This window comes from Oncorhynchus nerka, linkage group LG12, assembly GCF_034236695.1.
Source record: "Oncorhynchus nerka isolate Pitt River linkage group LG12, Oner_Uvic_2.0, whole genome shotgun sequence".
NCBI lineage: Eukaryota > Metazoa > Chordata > Actinopteri > Salmoniformes > Salmonidae > Oncorhynchus > Oncorhynchus nerka.
In genome coordinates, this window is record NC_088407.1 from 5554905 (window position 1) to 5581281 (window position 26377).

General features: G+C 39.1%; 1 pseudogene; it reads left to right on the plus strand.

The window, feature by feature from the left end:
* The window catches only part of LOC135574230 (GRB2-associated-binding protein 1-like), a 109429-nt pseudogene that overhangs the window by 37535 nt on the left and 45517 nt on the right, over positions 1-26377 (plus strand).

Sequence of the window (26377 nt, forward strand, 5' to 3'; positions counted from 1 at the left end):
AGCATAGTAATAACTAGTAGTGGTAGAATACAGTAGTAGCAGAGTAATAACTGGGGGCAGAATACAGTAGTAGCATAGTAATAACTTGGGGTAGAATACAGTAGTAGCATAGTAATAACTGGGGGTAGAATACAGTAGTAGCATAGTAATAACTAGTAGTGGTAGAATACAGTAGTAGCATAGTAATAACTAGTAGTGGTAGAATACAGTAGTAGCATAGTAATAACTGGGGTAGAATACAGTAGTAGCATAGTAATAACTGGGGTAGAATACAGTAGTAGCATAGTAATAACTGGGGTAGAATACAGTAGTAGCATAGTAATAACTGGGGTAGAATACAGTAGTAGCATAGAATAACTGGGGGCAGAATACAGTAGTAGCATAGTAATAACTAGTACTGGTAGAATACAGTAGTAGCATAGTAATAACTGGGGTAGAATACAGTAGTAGCATAGTAATAACTGGGGTAGAATACAGTAGTAGCATAGTAATAACTGGGGGTAGAATACAGTAGTAGCATAGTAATAACTGGGGGTAGAATACAGTAGTAGCATAGTAATAACTGGGGGGCAGAATACAGTAGTAGCATAGTAATAACTGGGGGTAGAATACAGTAGTAGCATAGTAATAACTGGGGGTAGAATACAGTAGTAGCATAGTAATAACTGGGGGCAGAATACAGTAGTAGCATAGTAATAACTGGGGGCAGAATACAGTAGTAGCATAGTAATAACTAGTAGTGGTAGAATACAGTAGTAGCATAGTAATAACTAATAGTGGTAGAATACAGTAGTAGCATAGTAACATTTACATTTACATTTAAGTCATTTAGCAGACGCTCTTATCCAGAGCGAATATTCACCTTATGACATCAGTGGAGCAGCCACTTTACAATAGTGCATCTAAATCTTTTTAAGGGGTGAGAATCCTACAGTATTAAAGCATAGGTGTCTCCGGAATGGTGATTGACTCCGCTGTCCTGGCGTCGTAACAACTGGGGTAGAATACAGTAGTAGCATAGTAATAACTAGAATACAGTAGTAGCATAGTAATAACTAGTGGTGGTAGAATACAGTAGTAGCATAGTAATAACTGGTGGGGGTAGAATACAGTAGTAGCATAGTAATAACTGGGGGCAGAATACAGTAGTAGCATAGTAATAACTACTGGTGGTAGATTACAGTAGTAGCATAGTAATAACTAGTAGTGGTAGAATACAGTAGTAGCATAGTAATAACTAGTAGTGGTAGAATACAGTAGTAGCATAGTAATAACTGGGGTAGAATACAGTAGTAGCATAGTAATAACTAGTAGTGGTAGAATACAGTAGTAGCATAGTAATAACTGGAGGTAGAATACAGTAGTAGCATAGTAATAACTAGTAGTGGTAGAATACAGTAGTAGCATAGTAATAACTGGGGGTAGAATACAGTAGTAGCATAGTAATAACTGGGGGTAGAATACAGTAGTAGCATAGTAATAACTGGGGGTAGAATACAGTAGTAGCATAGCAATAACAGGGGGTAGAATACAGTAGTAATAACTGGGGGTAGAATACAGTAGTAGCATAGTAATAACTAGTAGTGGTAGAATACAGTAGTAGCATAGTAATAACTAGTAGTGGTAGAATACAGTAGTAGCATAGTAATAACTGGAGGTAGAATACAGTAGTAGCATAGTAATAACTGTAGGTAGAATACAGTAGTAGCATAGTAATAACTGGGGCATAGCATAGTAATAACTAGTAGTGGTAGAATACAGTAGTAGCATAGTAATAACTGGAGGTAGAATACAGTAGTAGCATAGTAATAACTAGTAGTGGTAGAATACAGTAGTAGCATAGTAATAACTGGGGGTAGAATACAGTAGTAGCATAGTAATAACTGGGGGTAGAATACAGTAGTAGCATAGCAATAACTGGGGGTAGAATACAGTAGTAATAACTGGGGGTAGAATACAGTAGTAGCATAGTAATAACTAGTAGTGGTAGAATACAGTAGTAGCATAGTAATAACTGGGGGTAGAATACAGTAGTAGCATAGTAATAACTGGGGGTAGAATACAGTAGTAGCATAGTAATAACTAGTAGTGGTAGAATACAGTAGTAGCATAGTAATAACTGGGGGTAGAATACAGTAGTAGCATAGTAATAAATGGGGGTAGAATACAGTAGTAGCATAGTAATAACTGGGGGTAGAATACAGTAGTAGCATAGTAATAACTAGTAGTGGTAGAATACAGTAGTAGCATAGTAATAACTGGGGGTAGAATACAGTAGTAGCATAGTAATAACTAGTAGTGGTAGAATACAGTAGTAGCATAGTAATAACTAGTAGTGGTAGAATACAGTAGTAGCAGAGTAATAACTGGGGGCAGAATACAGTAGTAGCATAGTAATAACTTGGGGTAGAATACAGTAGTAGCATAGTAATAACTGGGGGTAGAATACAGTAGTAGCATAGTAATAACTAGTAGTGGTAGAATACAGTAGTAGCATAGTAATAACTAGTAGTGGTAGAATACAGTAGTAGCAGAGTAATAACTGGGGGCAGAATACAGTAGTAGCATAGTAATAACTGGGGGTAGAATACAGTAGTAGCAAAGCAATAACTAGTAGTGGTAGAATACAGTAGTAGCATAGTAATAACTGGGGGCAGAATACAGTAGTAGCATAGTAATAACTGGGGGTAGAATACAGTAGTAGCATAGTAATAACTGGGGGTAGAATACAGTAGTAGCATAGCAATAACTGGGGGTAGAATACAGTAGTAATAACTGGGGGTAGAATACAGTAGTAGCATAGTAATAACTAGTAGTGGTAGAATACAGTAGTAGCATAGTAATAACTGGGGTAGAATACAGTAGTAGCATAGTAATAACTGGGGTAGAATACAGTAGTAGCATAGTAATAACTAGTAGTGGTAGAATACAGTAGTAGCATAGTAATAACTGGGGGTAGAATACAGTAGTAGCATAGTAATAACTGGGGGTAGAATACAGTAGTAGCATAGTAATAACTGGGGGTAGAATACAGTAGTAGCATAGTAATAACTAGTAGTGGTAGAATACAGTAGTAGCATAGTAATAACTGGGGGTAGAATACAGTAGTAGCATAGTAATAACTAGTAGTGGTAGAATACAGTAGTAGCATAGTAATAACTAGTAGTGGTAGAATACAGTAGTAGCAGAGTAATAACTGGGGGCAGAATACAGTAGTAGCATAGTAATAACTTGGGGTAGAATACAGTAGTAGCATAGTAATAACTGGGGGTAGAATACAGTAGTAGCATAGTAATAACTAGTAGTGGTAGAATACAGTAGTAGCATAGTAATAACTAGTAGTGGTAGAATACAGTAGTAGCAGAGTAATAACTGGGGGCAGAATACAGTAGTAGCATAGTAATAACTGGGGGTAGAATACAGTAGTAGCAAAGCAATAACTAGTAGTGGTAGAATACAGTAGTAGCATAGTAATAACTAGTAGTGGTAGAATACAGTAGTAGCATAGTAATAACTGGGGTAGAATACAGTAGTAGCATAGTAATAACTGGGGTAGAATACAGTAGTAGCATAGTAATACCTGGGGGTAGAATACAGTAGTAGCATAGTAATAACTGGGGGTAGAATACAGTAGTAGCATAGTAATAACTGGGTGCAGAATACAGTAGTAGCATAGTAATAACTAGTACTGGTAGAATACAGTAGTAGCATAGTAATAACTGGGGGTAGAATACAGTAGTAGCATAGTAATAACTGGGGGTAGAATACAGTAGTAGCATAGTAATAACTGGGGGTAGAATACAGTAGTAGCATAGTAATAACTGGGGGTAGAATACAGTAGTAGCATAGAAATAACTAGTAGTGGTAGAATACAGTAGTAGCATAGTAACATTTACATTTACATTTAAGTCATTTAGCAGACGCTCTTATCCAGAGCAACTTACAAATTGGTGCATTCACCTTATGACATCCAGTGGAGCAGCCACTTTACAATAGTGCATCTAAATCTTTTAAGGGGGGGGTGAGAAGGATTACTTTATCCTATCCTAGGTATTCCTTAAAGAGGTGGGGTTTCAGGTGTCTCCGGAAGGTGGTGATTGACTCCGCTGTCCTGGCGTCGTAACAACTGGGGTAGAATACAGTAGTAGCATAGTAATAACTGGGGGCAGAATACAGTAGTAGCATAGTTATAACTACTGGTGGTAGAATACAGTAGTAGCATAGTAATAACTGGTGGGGGTAGAATACAGTAGTAGCATAGTAATAACTGGGGGCAGAATACAGTAGTAGCATAGTAATAACTACTGGTGGTAGAATACAGTAGTAGCATAGTAATAACTAGTAGTGGTAGAATACAGTAGTAGCATAGTAATAACTAGTAGTGGTAGAATACAGTAGTAGCATAGTAATAACTGGAGGTAGAATACAGTAGTAGCATAGTAATAACTGGAGGTAGAATACAGTAGTAGCATAGTAATAACTGGGGTAGAATACAGTAGTAGCATAGTAATAACTAGTAGTGGTAGAATACAGTAGTAGCATAGTAATAACTGGAGGTAGAATACAGTAGTAGCATAGTAATAACTAGTAGTGGTAGAATACAGTAGTAGCATAGTAATAACTGGGGGTAGAATACAGTAGTAGCATAGTAATAACTGGTGGGGGTAGAATACAGTAGTAGCATAGCAATAACTGGTAGTGGTAGAATACAGTAGTAATAACTGGGGGTAGAATACAGTAGTAGCATAGTAATAACTAGTAGTGGTAGAATACAGTAGTAGCATAGTAATAACTAGTAGTGGTAGAATACAGTAGTAGCATAGTAATAACTGGAGGTAGAATACAGTAGTAGCATAGTAATAACTGGAGGTAGAATACAGTAGTAGCATAGTAATAACTGGGGTAGAATACAGTAGTAGCATAGTAATAACTAGTAGTGGTAGAATACAGTAGTAGCATAGTAATAACTGGAGGTAGAATATAGTAGTAGCATAGTAATAACTAGTAGTGGTAGAATACAGTAGTAGCATAGTAATAACTGGGGGTAGAATACAGTAGTAGCATAGTAATAACTGGGGGTAGAATACAGTAGTAGCATAGCAATAACTGGGGTAGAATACAGTAGTAATAACTGGGGGTAGAATACAGTAGTAGCATAGTAATAACTAGTAGTGGTAGAATACAGTAGTAGCATAGTAATAACTGGGGGTAGAATACAGTAGTAGCATAGTAATAACTGGGGGTAGAATACAGTAGTAATAACTGGGGGTAGAATACAGTAGTAGCATAGTAATAACTAGTAGTGGTAGAATACAGTAGTAGCATAGGAATAACTAGTAGTGGTAGAATACAGTAGTAGCATAGTAATAACTGGAGGTAGAATACAGTAGTAGCATAGTATAACTGGAGGTAGAATACAGTAGTAGCATAGTAATAACTGGGGTAGAATACAGTAGTAGCATAGTAATAACTAGTAGTGGTAGAATACAGTAGTAGCATAGTAATAACTGGAGGTAGAATACAGTAGTAGCATAGTAATAACTAGTAGTGGTAGAATACAGTAGTAGCATAGTAATAACTGGGGGTAGAATACAGTAGTAGCATAGTAATAACTGGGGGTAGAATACAGTAGTAGCATAGCAATAACTGGGGGTAGAATACAGTAGTAATAACTGGGGGTAGAATACAGTAGTAGCATAGTAATAACTAGTAGTGGTAGAATACAGTAGTAGCATAGTAATAACTGGGGGTAGAATACAGTAGTAGCATAGTAATAACTGGGGGTAGAATACAGTAGTAGCATAGTAATAACTAGTAGTGGTAGAATACAGTAGTAGCATAGTAATAACTGGGGTAGAATACAGTAGTAGCATAGTAATAACTGGGGGTAGAATACAGTAGTAATAACTGGGGGTAGAATACAGTAGTAGCATAGTAATAACTAGTAGTGGTAGAATACAGTAGTAGCATAGTAATAACTAGTAATGGTAGAATACAGTAGTAGCATAGTAATAACTGGGGGTAGAATACAGTAGTAGCATAGTAATAACTGGGGGTAGAATACAGTAGTAGCAAAGCAATAACTAGTAGTGGTAGAATACAGTAGTAGCATAGTAATAACTAGTAGTGGTAGAATACAGTAGTAGCATAGTAATAACTGGGGGTAGAATACAGTAGTAGCATAGTAATTTCTGGGGGTAGAATACAGTAGTAGCATAGTAATAACTGGGGGCAGAATACAGTAGTAGCATAGTAATAACTAGTACTGGTAGAATACAGTAGTAGCATAGTAATAACTGGGGGTAGAATACAGTAGTAGAAGAGTAATAACTGGGGGTAGAATACAGTAGTAGCATAGTAATAACTGGGGATAGAATACAGTAGTAGCATAGTAATAACTGGGGGTAGAATACAGTAGTAGCATAGCAATAACTGGGGGTAGAATACAGTAGTAGCATAGTAATAACTAGTACTGGTAGAATACAGTAGTAGCATAGTAATAACTGGGGTAGAATACAGTAGTAGCATAGTAATAACTGGGGGTAGAATACAGTAGTAGCATAGCAATAACTGGGGGTAGAATACAGTAGTAATAACTGGGGGTAGAATACAGTAGTAGCATAGTAATAACTAGTAGTGGTAGAATACAGTAGTAGCATAGGAATAACTAGTAGTGGTAGAATACAGTAGTAGCATAGTAATAACTGGAGGTAGAATACAGTAGTAGCATAGTAATAACTGGAGGTAGAATACAGTAGTAGCATAGTAATAACTGGGGTAGAATACAGTAGTAGCATAGTAATAACTAGTAGTGGTAGAATACAGTAGTAGCATAGTAATAACTGGAGGTAGAATACAGTAGTAGCATAGTAATAACTAGTAGTGGTAGAATACAGTAGTAGCATAGTAATAACTGGGGTAGAATACAGTAGTAGCATAGTAATAACTGGGGGTAGAATACAGTAGTAGCATAGCAATAACTGGGGGTAGAATACAGTAGTAATAACTGGGGGTAGAATACAGTAGTAGCATAGTAATAACTAGTAGTGGTAGAATACAGTAGTAGCATAGTAATAACTGGGGGTAGAATACAGTAGTAGCATAGTAATAACTGGGGGTAGAATACAGTAGTAGCATAGTAATAACTAGTAGTGGTAGAATACAGTAGTAGCATAGTAATAACTGGGGGTAGAATACAGTAGTAGCATAGTAATAACTGGGGGTAGAATACAGTAGTAATAACTGGGGGTAGAATACAGTAGTAGCATAGTAATAACTAGTAGTGGTAGAATACAGTAGTAGCATAGTAATAACTAGTAATGGTAGAATACAGTAGTAGCATAGTAATAACTGGGGGCAGAATACAGTAGTAGCATAGTTATAACTACTGGTGGTAGAATACAGTAGTAGCATAGTAATAACTGGTGGGGGTAGAATACAGTAGTAGCATAGTAATAACTGGGGGCAGAATACAGTAGTAGCATAGTAATAACTACTGGTGGTAGAATACAGTAGTAGCATAGTAATAACTAGTAGTGGTAGAATACAGTAGTAGCATAGTAATAACTAGTAGTGGTAGAATACAGTAGTAGCATAGTAATAACTGGAGGTAGAATACAGTAGTAGCATAGTAATAACTGGAGGTAGAATACAGTAGTAGCATAGTAATAACTAGTAGTGGTAGAATACAGTAGTAGCATAGTAATAACTGGAGGTAGAATACAGTAGTAGCATAGTAATAACTAGTAGTGGTAGAATACAGTAGTAGCATAGTAATAACTGGGGGTAGAATACAGTAGTAGCATAGTAATAACTGGGGGTAGAATACAGTAGTAGCATAGCAATAACTGGGGGTAGAATACAGTAGTAATAACTGGGGGTAGAATACAGTAGTAGCATAGTAATAACTAGTAGTGGTAGAATACAGTAGTAGCATAGGAATAACTAGTAGTGGTAGAATACAGTAGTAGCATAGTAATAACTGGAGGTAGAATACAGTAGTAGCATAGTATAACTGGAGGTAGAATACAGTAGTAGCATAGTAATAACTGGGGTAGAATACAGTAGTAGCATAGTAATAACTAGTAGTGGTAGAATACAGTAGTAGCATAGTAATAACTGGAGGTAGAATACAGTAGTAGCATAGTAATAACTAGTAGTGGTAGAATACAGTAGTAGCATAGTAATAACTGGGGGTAGAATACAGTAGTAGCATAGTAATAACTGGGGGTAGAATACAGTAGTAGCATAGCAATAACTGGGGGTAGAATACAGTAGTAATAACTGGGGGTAGAATACAGTAGTAGCATAGTAATAACTAGTAGTGGTAGAATACAGTAGTAGCATAGTAATAACTGGGGGTAGAATACAGTAGTAGCATAGTAATAACTGGGGGTAGAATACAGTAGTAGCATAGTAATAACTAGTAGTGGTAGAATACAGTAGTAGCATAGTAATAACTGGAGGTAGAATACAGTAGTAGCATAGTATAACTGGAGGTAGAATACAGTAGTAGCATAGTAATAACTGGGGTAGAATACAGTAGTAGCATAGTAATAACTAGTAGTGGTAGAATACAGTAGTAGCATAGTAATAACTGGAGGTAGAATACAGTAGTAGCATAGTAATAACTAGTAGTGGTAGAATACAGTAGTAGCATAGTAATAACTGGGGGTAGAATACAGTAGTAGCATAGTAATAACTGGGGGTAGAATACAGTAGTAGCATAGCAATAACTGGGGGTAGAATACAGTAGTAATAACTGGGGGTAGAATACAGTAGTAGCATAGTAATAACTAGTAGTGGTAGAATACAGTAGTAGCATAGTAATAACTGGGGGTAGAATACAGTAGTAGCATAGTAATAACTGGGGGTAGAATACAGTAGTAGCATAGTAATAACTAGTAGTGGTAGAATACAGTAGTAGCATAGTAATAACTGGGGGTAGAATACAGTAGTAGCATAGTAATAACTGGGGGTAGAATACAGTAGTAATAACTGGGGGTAGAATACAGTAGTAGCATAGTAATAACTAGTAGTGGTAGAATACAGTAGTAGCATAGTAATAACTAGTAATGGTAGAATACAGTAGTAGCATAGTAATAACTGGGGGTAGAATACAGTAGTAGCATAGTAATAACTGGGGGTAGAATACAGTAGTAGCAAAGCAATAACTAGTAGTGGTAGAATACAGTAGTAGCATAGTAATAACTAGTAGTGGTAGAATACAGTAGTAGCATAGTAATAACTGGGGGTAGAATACAGTAGTAGCATAGTAATTTCTGGGGGTAGAATACAGTAGTAGCATAGTAATAACTGGGGGCAGAATACAGTAGTAGCATAGTAATAACTAGTACTGGTAGAATACAGTAGTAGCATAGTAATAACTGGGGGTAGAATACAGTAGTAGCATAGTAATAACTGGGGGCAGAATACAGTAGTAGCATAGTAATAACTGGGGGCAGAATACAGTAGTAGCATAGTAATAACTAGTAGTGGTAGAATACAGTAGTAGCATAGTAATAACTAGTAGTGGTAGAATACAGTAGTAGCATAGTAATAACTAGTAGTGGTAGAATACAGTAGTAGCATAGAAATAACTAGTAGTGGTAGAATACAGTAGTATCATAGTAACAACTGGGGTAGAATACAGTAGTAGCATAGTAATAACTGGGGGCAGAATACAGTAGTAGCATAGTAATAACTAGTAGTGGTAGAAATCAGTAGTAGCATAGAAATAACTAGTAGTGGTAGAATACAGTAGTAGCATAGTAATAACTGGGGTAGAATACAGTAGTAGCATAGTAATAACTGGGGGTAGAATACAGTAGTAGCATAGTAATAACTAGTACTGGTAGAATACAGTAGTAGCATAGTAATAACTGGGGATAGAATACAGTAGTAGCATAGTAATAACTGGGGGTAGAATACAGTAGTAATAACTGGGGATAGAATACAGTAGTAGCATAGTAATAACTGGTGGTAGAATACAGTAGTAGCATATTAATAACTGGGGGTAGAATACAGTAGTAGCAGAGTAATAACTGGGGGTAGAATACAGTAGTAGCATAGTAATAACTGGGGATAGAATACAGTAGTAGCATAGTAATAACTGGGGGTAGAATACAGTAGTAGCATAGCAATAACTGGGGGTAGAATACAGTAGTAGCATAGTAATAACTAGTACTGGTAGAATACAGTAGTAGCATAGTAATAACTGGGGTAGAATACAGTAGTAGCATAGTAATAACTGGGGGTAGAATACAGTAGTAGCATAGCAATAACTGGGGGTAGAATACAGTAGTAATAACTGGGGGTAGAATACAGTAGTAGCATAGTAATAACTAGTAGTGGTAGAATACAGTAGTAGCATAGGAATAACTAGTAGTGGTAGAATACAGTAGTAGCATAGTAATAACTGGAGGTAGAATACAGTAGTAGCATAGTAATAACTGGAGGTAGAATACAGTAGTAGCATAGTAATAACTGGGGTAGAATACAGTAGTAGCATAGTAATAACTAGTAGTGGTAGAATACAGTAGTAGCATAGTAATAACTGGAGGTAGAATACAGTAGTAGCATAGTAATAACTAGTAGTGGTAGAATACAGTAGTAGCATAGTAATAACTGGGGTAGAATACAGTAGTAGCATAGTAATAACTGGGGGGGCAGAATACAGTAGTAGCATAGCAATAACTGGGGTAGAATACAGTAGTAATAACTGGGGGTAGAATACAGTAGTAGCATAGTAATAACTAGTAGTGGTAGAATACAGTAGTAGCATAGTAATAACTGGGGGTAGAATACAGTAGTAGCATAGTAATAACTGGGGGTAGAATACAGTAGTAGCATAGTAATAACTAGTAGTGGTAGAATACAGTAGTAGCATAGTAATAACTGGGGTAGAATACAGTAGTAGCATAGTAATAACTGGGGGAATACAGTAGTAATAACTGGGGGTAGAATACAGTAGTAGCATAGTAATAACTAGTAGTGGTAGAATACAGTAGTAGCATAGTAATAACTAGTAATGGTAGAATACAGTAGTAGCATAGTAATAACTGGGGGCAGAATACAGTAGTAGCATAGTAATAACTGGTGGTAGAATACAGTAGTAGCATAGTAATAACTGGTGGGGGTAGAATACAGTAGTAGCATAGTAATAACTGGGGGTAGAATACAGTAGTAGCATAGTAATAACTGGAGGTAGAATACAGTAGTAGCATAGTAATAACTAGTAGTGGTAGAATACAGTAGTAGCATAGTAATAACTGGGGGTAGAATACAGTAGTAGCATAGTAATAACTGGGGGTAGAATACAGTAGTAGCATAGCAATAACTGGGGTAGAATACAGTATAGTAATAACTGGGGTAGAATACAGTAGTAGCATAGTAATAACTAGTAGTGGTAGAATACATAGTAGCAGTAATAACTGGGGCAGCAGTAGTAGCATAGTAATAACTGGGGTAGAATACAGTAGTAGCATAGTAATAACTAGTAGTAGAATACAGTAGTAGCATAGTAATAACTGGGGGTAGAATACAGTAGTAGCATAGTAATAACTGGGGGTAGAATACAGTAGTAATAACTGGGGGTAGAATACAGTAGTAGCATAGTAATAACTAGTAGTGGTAGAATACAGTAGTAGCATAGTAATAACTAGTAATGGTAGAATACAGTAGTAGCATAGTAATAACTGGGGGCAGAATACAGTAGTAGCATAGTAATAACTAGGTGGTAGAATACAGTAGTAGCATAGTAATAACTGGTGGGGGCATAGTAGAATACAGTAGTAGCATAGTAATAACTGGGGGCAGAATACAGTAGTAGCATAGTAATAACTAGGTGGTAGAATACAGTAGTAGCATAGTAATAACTAGTAGTGGTAGAATACAGTAGTAGCATAGTAATAACTAGTAGTGGTAGAATACAGTAGTAGCATAGTAATAACTGGGTGGTAGAATACAGTAGTAGCATAGTAATAACTGGGGGTAGAATACAGTAGTAGCATAGTAATAACTGGGGGTAGAATACAGTAGTAGCATAGTAATAACTAGTAGTGGTAGAATACAGTAGTAGCATAGTAATAACTGGAGGTAGAATACAGTAGTAGCATAGTAATAACTAGTAGTGGTAGAATACAGTAGTAGCATAGTAATAACTGGGGGTAGAATACAGTAGTAGCATAGTAATAACTGGGGGTAGAATACAGTAGTAGCATAGCAATAACTGGGGGTAGAATACAGTAGTAATAACTGGGGGTAGAATACAGTAGTAGCATAGTAATAACTAGTAGTGGTAGAATACAGTAGTAGCATAGGAATAACTAGTAGTGGTAGAATACAGTAGTAGCATAGTAATAACTGGAGGTAGAATACAGTAGTAGCATAGTATAACTGGAGGTAGAATACAGTAGTAGCATAGTAATAACTGGGGTAGAATACAGTAGTAGCATAGTAATAACTAGTAGTGGTAGAATACAGTAGTAGCATAGTAATAACTGGAGGTAGAATACAGTAGTAGCATAGTAATAACTAGTAGTGGTAGAATACAGTAGTAGCATAGTAATAACTGGGGGTAGAATACAGTAGTAGCATAGTAATAACTGGAGGTAGAATACAGTAGTAGCATAGCAATAACTGGGGGTAGAATACAGTAGTAATAACTGGGGGTAGAATACAGTAGTAGCATAGTAATAACTAGTAGTGGTAGAATACAGTAGTAGCATAGTAATAACTGGGGGTAGAATACAGTAGTAGCATAGTAATAACTGGGGGTAGAATACAGTAGTAGCATAGTAATAACTAGTAGTGGTAGAATACAGTAGTAGCATAGTAATAACTGGGGGTAGAATACAGTAGTAGCATAGTAATAACTGGGGGTAGAATACAGTAGTAATAACTGGGGGTAGAATACAGTAGTAGCATAGTAATAACTAGTAGTGGTAGAATACAGTAGTAGCATAGTAATAACTAGTAATAGTACAGTAGTAGCATAGTAATAACTGGGGGTAGAATACAGTAGTAGCATAGTAATAACTGGGGGTAGAATACAGTAGTAGCAAAGCAATAACTAGTAGTGGTAGAATACAGTAGTAGCATAGTAATAACTAGTAGTGGTAGAATACAGTAGTAGCATAGTAATAACTGGGGGTAGAATACAGTAGTAGCATAGTAATTTCTGGGGGTAGAATACAGTAGTAGCATAGTAATAACTGGGGGCAGAATACAGTAGTAGCATAGTAATAACTAGTACTGGTAGAATACAGTAGTAGCATAGTAATAACTGGGGGTAGAATACAGTAGTAGCATAGTAATAACTGGGGGTAGAATACAGTAGTAGCATAGTAATAACTGGGGGCAGAATACAGTAGTAGCATAGTAATAACTAGTAGTGGTAGAATACAGTAGTAGCATAGTAATAACTAGTAGTGGTAGAATACAGTAGTAGCATAGTAATAACTAGTAGTGGTAGAATACAGTAGTAGCATAGAAATAACTAGTAGTGGTAGAATACAGTAGTATCATAGTAACAACTGGGGTAGAATACAGTAGTAGCATAGTAATAACTGGGGCAGAATACAGTAATACTAGTAGTGGTAGAAATCATAGTAGCATAAAATAACTAGTAGTGGTAGAATACAGTAGTAGCATAGTAATAACTGTAGAATACAGTAGTAGTAGTAATAACTGGGGTAGTAGTAGCATAGGTAATAACTGGGGATAGAATACAGTAGTAGCATAGTAATAACTGGGGGTAGAATACAGTAGTAGCATAGTAATAACTAGTACTGGTAGAATACAGTAAGCATAGTAATAACTGGGGATAGAATACAGTAGTAGCATAGTAATAACTGGGGGTAGAATACAGTAGTAATAACTGGGGATAGAATACAGTAGTAGCATAGTAATAACTGGTGGAATACAGTAGTAATAGAAATAACTGGTAGAATACAGTAGTGGGGTAGCATAGTAATAACTGGGGATAGAATACAGTAGTAGCAGAGTAATAACTGGGGGAATAGAATACAGTAGTAGCATAGTAATAACTGGGGATAGAATACAGTAGTAGCATAGTAATAACTGGGGGTAGAATACAGTAGTAGCATAGTAGCATAGTACAGTAAGCTAGTAATAACTAGTACTGGTAGAATACAGTAGTAGCATAGTAATAACTGGGGTAGAATACAGTAGTAGCATAGTAATAACTGGGGGTAGAATACAGTAGTAGCATAGTAATAACTAGTACTGGTAGAATACAGTAGTAGCATAGTAATAACTGGGGATAGAATACAGTAGTAGCATAGTAATAACTGGTGGTAGAATACAGTAGTAGCATAGTAATAACTGGGGGTAGAATACAGTAGTAGCAGAGTAATAACTGGGGATAGAATACAGTAGTAGCATAGTAATAACTGGGGGTAGAATACAGTAGTAGCATAGCAATAACTGGGGGTAGAATACAGTAGTAGCATAGTAATAACTAGTACTGGTAGAATACAGTAGTAGCATAGTAATAACTGGGGTAGAATACAGTAGTAGCATAGTAATAACTGGGGGTAGAATACAGTAGTAGCATAGTAATAACTAGTACTGGTAGAATACAGTAGTAGCATAGTAATAACTGGGGATAGAATACAGTAGTAGCATAGTAATAACTGGGGGTAGAATACAGTAGTAATAACTGGGGATAGAATACAGTAGTAGCATAGTAATAACTGGGGGTAGAATACAGTAGTAGCATAGTAATAACTGGGGGTAGAATACAGTAGTAATAACTGGGGATAAAATACAGTAGTAGCATAGTAATAACTGGGGATAGAATACAGTAGTAGCATAGTAATAACTGGGGTAGAATACAGTAGAATCAATACGAATAGTCTCTAAGGTCCAGATGAATAGCAGGTCTGAGCAGGTAAACAGCTCGGTTTCCAACAGTCTGATGGCCTGTTGGTAGAAGTCCCGGTGCTGAGATACCATTTGCCAGATGGTAACAGAGTAAACAGTCGGCTAAGTATTAAAATGTGTTTTAACTCAAGAGTCCTTGACAGTCTTCCAGGCCTTCCTCAGACATCGGCCTGGTGTAAATGTTCTGTAGGGTTGGACGCTCGCCCCCAGTGGTGTGTGTGTGTGTGTGTGTGTGTGTGTGTGTGTGTGAGTGTGTCATGCTGTACCATGGCATGCTGTGCTTCTCACGTACAAATGACTGAAGTGTCAATAAATCACACACTCCTACTCACACACACACACACACACACATGCACGCACGCACGCACACACACACACATATATACACACACACACACCGTACTAAGTCTTGGTTGTCCGCTGGCTATTGAATCATGGGTGAAATATATCATCGTGTGGAATGTTCATGGGAGATGGGGTCGACCCATACCCACAATGCCTGGCGTGAGGCAACACCAGCTCTAAAGGACTGAGAAATGTGTGTGTGTGCGTGTGTGTGTGTGTGTGTGTGTGTGTGTGTGTGTGTGTGTGTGTGTGTGTGTGTGTGTGTGTGTGTGTGTGTGTGTTTGTGTTACAGCAAGAAACACAGAGATCTGAGTCGGATTGAGAGATGTCATCTAGACTCGCCGTTTTCTGACGGTTCATGAGTCATTTCATTTATTAAGATTGACAAAAGACCAAAGTATTCAAATGTGTTTAGCTGTTGACGTTGCAGTGACAGTCTTGACATCTGACATCTCTCGCTTTTCTATCTCTCTCTCTCCTCTCTAGGCGTGGAAGAGGCGTTGGTTTGTTCTGAGGAGTGGTCGACTGACCGGAGACCCTGACGTTCTAGAATACTACAAACATGACCACGCACGCAAACCCATACGCATCATCAACATGAGCCTCTGTGAACAGGTAATACACTATACTGTACGCATCATCAACATGAGCCTCTGTGAACAGGTAATACACTATACTGTACGCATCATCAACATGAACCTCTGGGAACAGGTAATACACTATACTGTACGCATCATCAACATGAGCCTCTGGGAACAGGTAATATACTATACTGTACGCATCATCAACATGAGCCTCTGGGAACAGGTAATATACTATACTGTACGCATCATCAACATGAGCCTCTGGGAACAGGTAATACACTATACTGTACGCATCATCAACATGAGCCTCTGGGAACAGGTAATATACTATACTGTACGCATCATCAACATGAGCCTCTGGGAACAGGTAATATACTATACTGTACGCATCATCAACATGAGCCTCTGTGAACAGGTAATACACTATACTGTACGCATCATCAACATGAGCCTCTGGGAACAGGTAATACACTATACTGTACGCATCATCAACATGAGCCTCTGGGAACAGGTAATATACTATACTGTACGCATCATCAACATGAGCCTCTGTGAACAGGTAATACACTATACTGTACTGTACGCATCATCAACATGAGCCTCTGTGAATGGGTAATACACTATACTGTACTGTACGCATCATCAACATGAGCCTCTGTAAACAGGTAATACACTATACTGTACTGTACGCATCATCAACATGAGCCTCTGTAAACAGGTAATATACTATACTGTACTGTACGCATCATCAACATGAGCCTCTGTGAACAGGTAATATACTATACTGTACGCATCATCAACATGAGCCTCTGTGAACAGGTAATATACTATACTGTACGCATCATCAACATGAGCCTCTGTGAACAGGTAATACACTATACTGTACTGTCGGGCCTAAGAACAGCCCTTAGCCGTGGTATATTGGCCATATACTGCAAATTCCCGAGGTGCCTTATTGCTATTATAAACTGGTTACCAACAGAATTAGAACAGTACATAGTATTTTTTGTTGTCCTACCCCGTGGTATACATTTACATTACATTTAAGTCATTTAGCAGACGCTCTTATCCAGAGCGACTTACAAATTGGGTCTGATATACCACAGCTTTCAGCCAATCAGAATTCAGGGTGTGGACCACCCGGTTTATAATTAATGAGCGAACACCCCCACCCACTAACAATGTCGTTACAAATTACAACATAACAAAAGGAAACTCCATTAACCTACTATCCTGATCCAAATTACTTTAATCTCTGATGTAAAATCTCTCTCTTCTCTTCTCTCTGTCTCTTCTCTCTCTTCTCTCTGTCTCTCTCTCTCTCTTCTCTCTCTGACTTCTCTTCTCTGTCTCTTCTCTCTCTATTCTCTCTCTCTCTCTCTCTTCTCTCTCTGACTTCTCTTCTCTGTCTCTCTCTCTCTCTTCTCTCTCTGACTTCTCTTCTCTGTCTCTCTCTCTCTCTCTTCTCTCTCTGACTTCTCTTCTCTCTATCTTCTCTCTCCCTGTCTCTTCTCTCTCTCTCTCTCTGTCTCTTCTCTCTCTCTCTCTCTGACTTCTCTTCTCTGTCTCTCTCTCTCTTCTCTCTCTGACTTCTCTCTATCTTCTCTCTCCCTGTCTCTTCTCTCTCTCTCTGTCTCTTCTTTCTCTCTGTGTCTTCTATGTCTCTGTCTCTTCTCTCTCTCTGTCTTCTCTCTCTGTCTCTTCTCTCTCTGTCTCTCTCTCTCTCTCTGACTTCTCTTCTCTCTATCTTCTCTCTCCCTGTCTCTTCTCTCTCTCTCTCTCTGTCTCTTCTCTCTCTGACTTCTCTTCTCTGTCTCTCTCTCTCTTCTCTCTCTGACTTCTCTTCTCTCTATATTCTCTCTCCCTGTCTCTTCTCTCTCTCTCTGTCTCTTCTTTCTCTCTGTCTTCTCTGTCTCTTCTCTCTCTCTGTCTTCTCTCTCTCTGTGTCTTCTCTGTCTCTGTCTCTTCTCTCTCTCTGTCTTCTCTCTCTCTGTGTCTTCTCTGTCTCTGTCTCTTCTCTCTCTCTGTCTTCTCTCTCTCTGTCTCTTCTCTCTCTCTCTGTGTCTTCTCTGTCTCTGTCTCTTCTCTCTCTCTGTCTCTTCTCTTCTCTCTCTCCTAGGTGGATGCAGGCCTAACCTTTAATAAAAAGGATTTGGACAGTAGCTATGTGTTTGACGTGCGGACTGTGGAGAGGGTATTCTACCTGGTGGCCGACAGTGAGGAGGACATGAACACATGGGTCAGGTGCATCTGTGACCTGTGTGGATTCAACCCTACTGACCATGGTATGACAACACACACACACACACACACACACACACACACAGTATTCATGGTCCTATTAACACACACATTTGATTGATTGAATTTATTTGACACTTTGTCAAATAGGGGAAGTGGGAAGAGGGGAAGAGGGGAAGAGGGAAGAGGGAAAAGGGGAAGAGGGGAAAGGGGAAGTGGGAAGAGGGGAAGTGGGGAAATGGGGAAGTGGGAAGAGGGGAAGAGGGGAAAGGGGGAAGAGGGGAAAGGGGGAAGTGGGAAGAGGGGAAAGGGGGAAGTGGGAAGAGGGGAAAGGGGAAAGGAGGAAGAGGGGAAAGTGGGAAGAGGGGAAAAGGGAAAGTGGGAAGTGGGAAAGGGGAAGTGGGAAGAGGGAAGTGGGAAGAGGGAAGTGGGAAGAGGGGAAGAGGGAAAGGGGGAAGAGGGGAAAAGGGAAGTGGGAAGAGGGAAGAGGGAAAAAGGGGAAAGGGGGAAGTGGGAAGAGGGGAAAGGGAAGTGGGAAGAGGGAAGAGGGGAAAAGGGGAAAGGGGGAAAAGGGGAAAGGGGAAGTGGGAAGAGGGAAGAGGGAAAAGGGGGAAGAGGGGAAAAGGGAAGTGGGAAGAGGAAGAGGAAAAAGGGGAAAGGGGGAAGTGGGAAGAGGGGAAAAGGGAAGAGGGAAGAGGGGAAGAGGGGAAAAGGGGAAAGGGGAAGAAGGGGAAAAGGGGGAAAGGGGAAGAGGAAGAGGGGAAAAGGGAAGTGGGAAAAGGGAAGAGGGAAAAGGGAAGAGGGAAGAGGGAAGAAAAAGGGGAAAGGGAAGTGGGAAGAGGGAAAAGGGAAGTGGGAAGAGGGAAGAGGGGAAAAGTGGGAAGAGGGGAAAAGGGAAGTGGGAAGAGGGAAGAGGGAAAAGGGGGAAGTGAGAAAGGGGGAAGAGGGGAAAGGGGGAAGTGGGAAGAGGGAAAGGGGGAAGAGGAAAAGGGGAAGAGGGAAAGTGGGAAGAGGGGAAAAGGGAAAGTGGGAAGAGGGGAAAGGGGGAAGTGGGAAGAGGGGAAAGGGAAAGTGGGAAGAGGGAAAGGGGGAAGTGGGAAGAGGGGAAAAGGGAAAGTGGGAAGAGGGGGAAAGTGGGGAAAAGGGAAAGTGGGAAGAGGGGAAAGGGGGAAGTGGGAAGAGGGGAAAGTGGGAAGTGGAAAGAGGGGAAAGTGGGGAAAAGGGAAAGTGGGAAGTGGGAAGAGTGGGAAAAGGGGAAAAGGGAAAGGGGGAAGAGGGGAAAGGGGGAAGAGGGAAAGGGGGAAAAGGGAAAGGGGAAGAGGGAAAAGGGGAAGAGGGGAAAGGGGGAAGAGGGAAAGTGGGAAGTGGGAAGAGGGGAAGAGGGGAAAGTGGGAAGTGGAAAGAGGGGAAAAGGGAAAGGGGGAAGAGGGGAAGTGGGAAGAGGGGAAAAGGGAAAGGAGGAAGAGGGAAGAGGGGAAAGGGGGAAGAGGGAAAGTGGGAAGTGGGAAGAGGGAAGAGGGGAAAAGGGAAAGGGGGAAGAGGGGGAAGAGGGAAGAGGGAAAGAGGGAAGAGGGAAGAGGGGAAAAGGGGAAGAACAAGGTTAGACGGTGATTGTAATGACAATTAGACCATGACAGACACAATTTTTGTTTGTTTCACAACATCCAATAATTAATACAACTATGGATTTTCCTTGTCTCACATACCCTTAATATATAAACAATCAATCCATAATATATATATATACATACACACACACAAGACAATCACAATATAATAAACAACAAACACCAAAAGGCAGACCATATGCCACCTACCTTAATCTCACCATGCCGATTATCCCTTTTGAGACATGCTACTATTTAGCCATTTTCTTTCCAGTGAGAATTTGAAACTACCTATGGAGGTCACGATTCATTGTTTTCAAACGCCTTTTGGAAATCTAACAATAATAACAATAACACAACATTTCCCCCCGTCTACTTCCTTCCTTATTATGTGCTCAGTCAGATATAGTAGGCAGGTGTCAGTGGAACGGGATTTCCTGAAGCCAAATTAGAGCTCATATGTAAGGAAATTTTAACTGTCAATCTGCTTGAACATAATCTTTTCCATAACCTTCGATAAAGCAACACAGGATTGAGAGTCGATAGTTTCCATGATCTAACTTGTTCCTTTTGCTTTATATATAATATAATAATAAATATATAAATATTTTCTATATATATATATATAATATAAATAATAAAAAATAAAATATTTTTATATATATATAAAGGAATGACCCTTGCAAGTTTTAGTTGACTGGGAAAACACCCTAGTTCAATAGACAAGATTCTCAATGTGAGTTACACAGGGGGTGATAATTACTACAGCATCCTTTAGAGAATCTGTCAGGAATGTTGTCAAGGCCCGTTGCTATGGAACGGTCAAGGTCTTTAACACAGTTCGACTCAGACACCTTTTCAAATGAAAAAATCATCTACTCGAATCACCTGCTGTTGAGTGAAACTGCTGGACTTGACCCTCCCCCCCCCCCCCCCCCCCCCCATAGCAACCTGATTGACTAGGTAACTTGCTAACTAATGTATTAGCTATAGTTGTAAAAAATAGCTATTCCGACTGTCTGCAACCATGGTCTTGTCTGATGTAACCTTTCCTCCAATGTCCAAACTAAGACTGAGAGTTGTGGTCTATAATCTATAATACAGTTACTGTTACCTAACAGCATCAGACACTTATATAATTTACTCAGATTGTTTTTATTTGCAAACTATTTTGTCATTGAAATATTCTTTCTTGGCCTTCTGTATGTATTCTCTATTGACCTAATTTCTTAACTTCTTATAGTCTATAAATATATAATCTACCCTGGATTTCCTAAACTGCAGAAAGTGTTCATTTCTACTCTTAATCACGTTTCAAATGTTATCATTTATCCACGGTTTCTGTTTCTAATCTTTTTCATTGGAGCCTGCTAATCTACAGCAAGTAAAAACAATGATTTTAAATGGCCCCAGGTCAGGCATTCTCCACTTCATTCAATACAACAGACCAGTCTAATTTGCTCAGACAATTAACAAAAAATATCTGCACTAATAATTCTTCATAGACCAATTTTTTTTTTTTTATTAAATTATGATAATTAAAAAAATATATTTTCTGAACCTTCCTACTACAGAAAATGATGGAATGATCACGGAGTTTACAACCCCTCTGTTTGAAAACACAAGGTCAATGATGGTAGAAGGACAAGCCCTGTTGGGCTCATTAATCAGTTAGTATAAAGCAAATCAATTACAGAAAAAAAAACATCTTAAGAGCTTTTTTTAAAAGTAGCATGGCCCTTTTAGAGTATATATGTGTGTATTAAAATCACCAGTAACTAAAAATCCTCTGATTGACCAAAATCTGTACAGTTGGAACAAGTCTCCTCCAACAACTCATCAAACTTGTACTGGTCTGGTGGTCTATAATAGATTCCTATAATAGGTTTACATTTTTCGTAATAAAATGTCCACCCACACAGCTTCAATCTCGTCATAAATCGGATAGTTGTACCCAATATCTGACCTTCCATAAGTATGTAATCATATTCCATATGTATTACCTGTTTACAGAGGCTCATGTTGATGATGCGTACAGTACAGTATAGTGTATTACCCATTCACAGAGGCTCATGTTGATGATGCGTACAGTACAGTATAGTGTATTACCTGTTCACAGAGGCTCATGTTGATGATGCGTACAGTACAGTATAGTGTATTACCCATTCACAGAGGCTCATGTTGATGATGCGTACAGTACAGTATAGTGTATTACCTGTTTACAGAGGCTCATGTTGATGATGCGTACAGTACAGTATAGTGTATTACCCATTCACAGAGGCTCATGTTGATGATGCGTACAGTACAGTATAGTGTATTACCTGTTCACAGAGGCTCATGTTGATGATGCGTACAGTACAGTATAGTGTATTACCCATTCACAGAGGCTCATGTTGATGATGCGTACAGTACAGTATAGTGTATTACCTATTCACAGAGGCTCATGTTGATGATGCGTACAGTACAGTATAGTATATTACCTGTTCCCAGAGGCTCATGTTGATGATGCGTACAGTACAGTATAGTATATTACCTGTTCCCAGAGGCTCATGTTGATGATGCGTACAGTACAGTATAGTGTATTACCCATTCACAGAGGCTCATGTTGATGATGCGTACAGTACAGTATAGTGTATTACCTGTTCCCAGAGGCTCATGTTGATGATGCGTACAGTATAGTATATTACCTGATCCCAGAGGCTCATGTTGATGATGCGTACAGTATAGTATATTACCTGTTCCCAGAGGCTCATGTTGATGATGCGTACAGTACAGTATAGTGTATTACCCATTCACAGAGGCTCATGTTGATGATGCGTACAGTACAGTATAGTGTATTACCTGTTCCCAGAGGCTCATGTTGATGATGCGTACAGTATAGTATATTACCTGATCCCAGAGGCTCATGTTGATGATGCGTACAGTATAGTATATTACCTGTTCCCAGAGGCTCATGTTGATGATGCGTACAGTACAGTATAGTATATTACCTGTTCCCAGAGGCTCATGTTGATGATGCGTACAGTACAGTATAGTGTATTACCCATTCACAGAGGCTCATGTTGATGATGCGTACAGTACAGTATAGTGTATTACCTGTTCACAGAGGCTCATGTTGATGATGCGTACAGTATAGTATATTACCTGATCCCAGAGGCTCATGTTGATGATGCGTACAGTATAGTATATTACCTGTTCCCAGAGGCTCATGTTGATGATGCGTACAGTATAGTATATTACCTGTTCCCAGAGGCTCATGTTGATGATGCGTACAGTACAGTATAGTGTATTACCTGTTCCCAGAGGCTCATGTTGATGATGCGTACAGTACAGTATAGTATATTACCTGTTCCCAGAGGCTCATGTTGATGATGCGTACAGTATAGTATATTACCTGTTCCCAGAGGCTCATGTTGATGATGCGTACCAAACTCTTCCGCCTTTGCGATTGCGGTCTCTTCCAATTAATTCATCATTTTCGAATTCAATCTCCGCGGGGTTTTTACATTTTTTAACCTCTTACCTCTACCTGGGACGCTTGCGTCCCAACTAGAGCTCTGGACATGCAAATGTGCTACGCTAAATGCTAATAGTATTAGTTAAAACTCAAAAGTTCATTAAATACACATTAATTCATCATTTTCAACTTCAATCTCCGCCGGGGTTTTTACATTTTTTAAATCGAACTATCCAACCATGTTTCGGTAAAGTAAAAAAAACTCCAGTTTCTAGACAGTAGGCACATTTCCTCAATCTGGGGAGACTTCTAACGTTGAGATGAAGGATGTGTCGTCCTCTCATGGAAAACACATTTTTGTGTTTTGTTTTGAGTCAAGTTCTCCTCCTCCTGTTGGAACTGTCAGCTGAAATTGTTCACTTGATGATGGAGTGTTGACTCCATGAAGTCCAAATCGCCGCAATGAAACTCCTTCCAGGATTCACGCTGGCATTTTAGAGAGATGGTCGTTGCTCCTTCTGACCTTCTCTATTATAGCGAATGGATTTATCGCTAGAAAACGTGTTACGTGGTAATATGAACACACATTAACACATATTAACACATATGAACACATATTAACACATAAACACATATTAACACATATGAACACATATTAACACATATTAACACATATCAACACATATTAACACATATTAACACATATCAACACATATTAACACATATTAACACATATTAACACATATTAACACATATTAACACACATCAACACACATCAACACATATTAACACATATTAACACATATTAACACATATTAACACATATTAACACATATTAACACATATTAACACATATATGCATGTACACATATTAACACATATTAACACATATATGCATGTACACACATTAACACATATTAACACATATTAACACATATTAACACATATATGCATGTACACATACAGTACCACAAGTTTGGACACACCGACTCATTCAACGGTTCTTCTATATTTCGACTATTTTCTACATTGTAGAATAATAGTGAAGACATCAAAACTATGAAATAACACATATGGAATCATGTAGTAACCAAAAAAGTGTTAAACAAAAACGAATATATTTTACATTTTAGATTATTCAAAGTAGTCAGTTTGCCTTGATGACAGCTTTGCACACTCTTGGCATTCTCTCAACCAGCTTCATGGGGAATGCTTTTCCAACAGTCTTGAAGGAGTTCCCACATATGCTGAGCACTTGGTGGCTGCTTTTCCTTCACTCTGAGGTCCAACTCATCCAAAACCATCTCAATTGGTTTGAGGTCAGGTGATTGTGGAGGCCAGGTCATCTGATGCAGCACTCCATCACTCTCCTTCTTGGTCAAATAGCCCTTACACAGCCTGGAGGTGTGTTGGGTCATTGTCCTATTGAAAAACAAATGATAGTCCCACTAAACCCAAACCAGATGGGATGGTGTATCGCTGCAGAATGCTGTGGTAGCCATGCTGGTTAAGTGTGCCTTGAATTCTACATAAATCACAGACAGTGTTACCAGCAAAGCAGCCCCACACCACCACCTCCTCCATGCTTCACGGTGGGAACCACACATGCAGAGATCATCCATTCCCCTACTCTGCATCTCACAAAGACACAGTGGTTGGAACCAAAAAAATCGCACATCAGACCAAAGGACAGATTTCCACCAGTCTAATCATGTCCATTGCTCGTGTTTCTTGGCTTAAGCAAGTCTCTTATTATTGGTGTCCTTGAGTAGTGGTTTCTTTGCAGTAATTCACCCTGGACGCCCTGATTCATGCAGTCTCCTCTGAACTGTTGTTGTTGAGATGTGTCTGATTTGCTTAACACTTTTTTGGTTACTACATGATTTAAGAGAAAGGTTCACCCATTTTGAATGTTATATTGTTTTTTTGTGCATCTTTGAGCGATGTTCTATCGTTTCCTGGGGGGGGTCATTTCATGTTTAATCTCTTAAACTATTGCCATAAAAGCAGGCAGAAATCCATCCGGTTTGACGTAGCATTGCTATAAAGCACCTGTCACTAGACTGGAAGTTAATGGGAACACGAGTTTTAAATCGCGAAAAACTTCTATCGTGTATGTCTGATTTCAATACTGGTCGATGTCAACGCGGGATGTTGTCTTCTCATTGATCACATTTTAGCGATATTCCTACTTCTACAAATGTTTGCTGTAGCTATCTAGCCAGCAAACCCATAGATAGAGCGTTGCATTGTGGGTTTTGTAGTCGACTTGAGCTGCAACCAGTTTCCACAACGTTATTATAACGAAATAATAATTATTCACAAAAAATATTGTTCTCACATACTAGTGTTATTTAACACTGTTGGTTTAGGGTGGATTATTCCTTAAGTACGTCTCAACGAGAAATGACTTTGATCACCGATACATGATGTCAGCAATAACCATATTGAGGATACATGATGTCAGCAATAACCATATTAAGGATACATACCCCCCCCCCCTGGGATTTGGCCATCTTGCCACTACCCTCCCCCCTGGGATTTGGCCATCTTGCCACTACCCTCCTTCCTGGAATTTGGCCATCTTGCCACTACCCCCCCCCAATCCCCCCGGATTTGGCCATCTTGCCACTACCCTCCCCCTGGGATTTGGCCATCTTGCCACTACCCCCCCTGGGATTTGGCCATCTTGCCACTACCCCCTCCCCCTGGGATTTGGCCATCTTGCCACTACTACCCCCCTGGGATTTGGCCATCTTGCCACTACCCTCCCCCTGGGATTTGGCCATCTTGGCACTACCCTCCCCCTGGGATTTGGTCATCTTGGCACTACCCTCCCCTGGGATTTGGCCATCTTGCCACTACCCTCCCCCTGGGATTTGGCCATCTTGCCACTACCCCCCCCCCCTGGGACTTGGCCATCTTGGCACTACTAGAGGGGAGGACAGGAAAGAGATGATGAAATCAAATCAAACTGGAAACATGTTGTGTGTGTGGGTTCATGTTTTCAGTAGTCTTTTGATAAGGCAGTATAATAGCTCTGGAAAAGCCAAGGCTGTCTGAGATAGAAACAGACTGAGTTTACTAAGGTGAGAATGATGATGACAACTAAATGGCTGCCGAAGGCAGACCTGCCTCTCAAGAGACGACATGCTATGTGCTCACTGCCCACAAAATGAGGTGGAAACTGAGCTGCACTTCCTAACCTCCTGTCAAAATTTGGTCATAAAATTTTA